We start from the raw sequence: 4,127 nt of genomic DNA on the forward strand, positions 1-4,127 counted from the left end.
ATTATAATCCCTACCAATTTTTTTCAAGATGATGGCGGTAGAAATTAAAATTGAAATTTGGCTGCTATTTCAGACAAGATGACTGACCATGAGATTCCCAGTGTTGGACAAAAAATTTTTGCGGTGTTTGTCTCGGCTCTTTACGTTTTAAGTTCAAACCCCTCCGAGGTCAATTTTTGCTTTTCATCTTGATAGGGTCGATAAAATAAAGTACCAGTCAAGTACTGAGGTCGACGAGCTTCTCCTTCAAGATTTATAAATCAGCAAACGCTACAGATTCACTCAGGAAACAAAACATTCGGGCATTGGCACTTAACAAATTAGACACACACACACACACACACACACACACACACAATCATCAGCTAAATTTTACTCACGAGACACCGGTCAACCCCCAGGCTATGGTAGAAGATTCTTCACGGACGTTGTGCGTAACAGAATCAAATCTGAAATGTTTTGGCTCAGTTTTAAAAAAATAAATGTAATAGACTACGTTCGTTCAATTATCCTTCATCTGGAAAAAAAACTGCTCTTTTGCCAATGTAAGAGAACAATAATATAATATTGCTACGTATGTAAGAGAGTATGGGAGAGAGGGGGAGGGTGAAGAAGAGAGGGAAAATGAAAAATTCTCATAATGTAATGGTATCTAACAAATGCTAGACTAACCGGGGACGTAGCTCAGTGGTAGAGCATTCGCTTCGCATGTGAAAGGCCCCGGGTTCAATCCCCGGCGTCTCCATTTTTTTAAAAACTTATTTATTAAATCCTATAAAATATCGCCTTGATACATTCCTGCAGAAAAATAGGAATCACACATCCATGGATTTATTTGTATATATAAACCTTAAATTTACCAAGTGGATCAGGTTGATGAGAGGAGGAGAGACGAGCGTATCAGGTGCTTGAGGGGCGCTGACAAGAGACCAGCCAACTCCGAGGGGCAGAGGTAATTGCACGTGAGGAAAAGAAAGATGGTCTTCTATAAATACTATCTGTAATTCTCGAATGGAAAAATGTGTTGCTGAAGAACTTCAGTTTGAACAATTTTCATGATGTTTCATATTTAGATGCTTTTATTAAATGCATTCACTTGTTAAACATAAATAAATCTTGGTATTAAATGGGTTTGATTTACTGTCAGGTGACTTTTGACCAAATTTAATATTCTCTCTCTCTCTCTCTCTCTCTCTCTCTCTCTCTCTCTCTCTCTCTCTCTCTCTCTTTCCCTCCCTCTCCCTCACTCTGGCTCTACTTTTGGCCAACCCTGTAGAGAGGGAAAGTAGCTCAGTGGCAGAGAGTTCGCTTCGCATGTGACAGGCCCCTCCCCGGTTCAATCCCCGGCGTCTCCAAACATTTTTTTGCCTTTTGTAGGTTCTATAGACTGTATATTTGAATACAAATGTGGTAGTATAGATAGATAGACACATGCGTGCATACACGTGCAAAACAAGGTGGAGAAAGTAGCACTCGAAATTCAAAAGAAGAATAAAATAGCGTTTTATTGAAGCTGAAAGGACTTCACAAACTGATTCTTAAATTTTCACATAACAATTGTGAGTATCATCAGGCTGCGTAACAGTTTGTGAAGTTATGAAGTCTTTTTAGCTTCAATAAAAGAAAACTACACTCACACACACACACACACACACAAACACATACACATACATATGTAAAGAGAGGAAGATAGATATACACATATACACATATACAGAAGTAAATAGACACCCCATTAAACATCGTTTTATGTTTATTCTAACTTGTAATGGTTTATATTTGTTATTAATTGAGATTTTTATGTTTCAGGTTCTATATGTAATTGTTTAACCGCGCTATGTACAAAAGAAGCCTTGGAACTGTCTGAATTTCAAAGAGGCCGTATTGTAGGGTCATTCTGAAGATGGGCATCGCGTAAAATCACAGAAAACCTTGGGATCCCACTTTCTGCTGTTATTAGAGTGATTGTGCAATTCACTAGAGACGGGAAGGAGTCCACATCACCTCACCCAAATCAACCCGAGCCCTCTGACAGGACCATTCTCTTTGCTAAGAGAAGTGTGGAGGATAATCCTCGCTGCAAGGCCTCTGACATAGCAGAACAAGTTAATGTCAGTTTCAGAACAGCTGTCAGGTATCTCCACAAACTTGGTTACTATGGCAGAGCAGCAAGGAGGCCAATTCTTCGACCAGCCAATATCAAGCGGAGCAGAGATTGGGCCAGTGAGATGGTGTGGAGAGGACACTGGCATTTTGGGACACTGTTATATTCTCTGATGAGTCCAGATTTGCTGTATTTCCTGACAGTGGTCGAGTGTGGGTCCGGAGACTCTGTGATCAAGGATTGGATGTTGAACTATTGCAGCCAACAATGAAATACGGCAGTTATTCTGCGACGGTCTGGGGAACAATTTGGAGCAATGGTTGATCAGAGCTGGTGGAGTGTGAGGGAAATATAAACTCAGATAAATATGTGTCCATATTTCAGAAAGGACTCCTTCCAATCCTCTCTAGTGGTGAAATGATTAAAGAAGACTCTTTATGTATGGAAGATGGGGCTCCTTGTCACACGGCTAAAATGACCCGAGATTTGTTAGATGAGAATGGCATTAAAAAGCTTCCATGGCCAAGTCAGTGACCAAATATGAACCCTACTGAATACCTCAGGGACATAATCCTTTCTACTATAGGCACAAGGCCTGAAATTTGGGGAGAGTGGAACCAGTCGATTACATCGACCCCAGTGTTTCACTGGTACTTAATTTATCGACCCTGAAAGGATGAAAGGCAAAGTCGACCCGGCAACATTTGAACTCAGAACGTAAAGACAGGCGAAATACCGCTCATGCATTTCGCCCGGTATGCTAACGTTTCTGCTAACTCGCCGCCTTAGTGGGACATAATGGACAGGACACTTCATGAAAAGATACTGCATGAAACTTGGTTAGAAATTCTGCAAGAGAGTATTCGTCATCTGATCAGTAACATGCCTAATAGGGTCCTTGCATTGAAAAATGGAAGGGGCATGTCTACTAAATATTAAGTATTCACATTATAACAATTAATAAATAATTTGAATGTATAATTTCAGATTTAAATAAATTTTAATGGTTATAAAGGTATCTATTTCCTTCTGTCATGTTTGTGTATACATACATGTGTGTGTGTGTGTGTGTGTGTGTGTGTGTGTGTATGTGTAGTACAGCTACGTAGCTTTGTCATCAGGTTGTTGCACTCACGATGGAAAGATTGTGTTCTTGAGCAAAACACTTCATTTCACATAATTCCAGTCCATTCGGTTGACTAAGATGAGTAATTCCGTGACGCACTTGCTTCCAGTCCGTGTTGCGGAGCGGATATACACACCACAGAATCCGGAGAAACTAACTTCATGAGCCTATGGCTCGGGAAGAACTTTCGATCCTTTGATATACATATACTTATGTATATAGATACGTGTGTGCTTGCTTGTTTATTTGTGTGTACGCATGCGTGTGTAAGAGTGTGTGTGTGTGTGAAATAATATATACAATTGTCGGCTTTATCAGGTGAGATCTATAATAAAGATGTAATTTTCACAAAATTTCTCGAAATTCTGGCAATGGATATTTGGATTTACCTGTCGTGCGTAAGGATTTACCTGAGATCTGTATTCTACTTACATTTACTGGTGTTTAATTGTTGAATATTGTTAACCAAGTCTTTTCATACTGAGTCCTTTATTGATATCTGCCAGGATGTTGTAATCCCTTGTGTTCGTATACGCACGCGCACACACACACACAAACACACACACACACATACATAACAGACGATGGATAAATGTCAGTTCATTACAGCTAATTGCATGCTTTTGCTAATTGTTTTAGATGCTTATGTTGCCACAATCAGACATACTCTGCTGGCTACCCCATCCTTTGACCCTGCAGAACATAGATGTACACACATACATATAGGCATGTATGTATGATGCATGTACATTTGTATGTATATATGTATATATATGTGCATGTATGTATGTATGTATGTGTGTGTATATATATATATATGCATGTATATATATATGCATGTATATATATATATATATATATATATATATATATATATATATATATATATATATATAT

General features: G+C 38.9%; 1 non-coding gene across 1 annotated transcript; it reads left to right on the plus strand.

Annotated features, from left to right (window-relative positions):
* Window positions 1–673: 673 nt before the first annotated feature.
* Window positions 674–745, plus strand: Trnaa-cgc (transfer RNA alanine (anticodon CGC)). Its single transcript has one exon. It is a non-coding gene; the product is annotated as a tRNA-Ala (tRNA).
* The last annotated feature ends 3,382 nt before the right edge of the window (window positions 746–4,127 follow it).

The sequence above is a fragment of the Octopus bimaculoides genome, chromosome 8 (assembly GCF_001194135.2).
Source record: "Octopus bimaculoides isolate UCB-OBI-ISO-001 chromosome 8, ASM119413v2, whole genome shotgun sequence".
In the NCBI taxonomy this organism is placed as follows: Eukaryota; Metazoa; Mollusca; class Cephalopoda; order Octopoda; family Octopodidae; genus Octopus; species Octopus bimaculoides.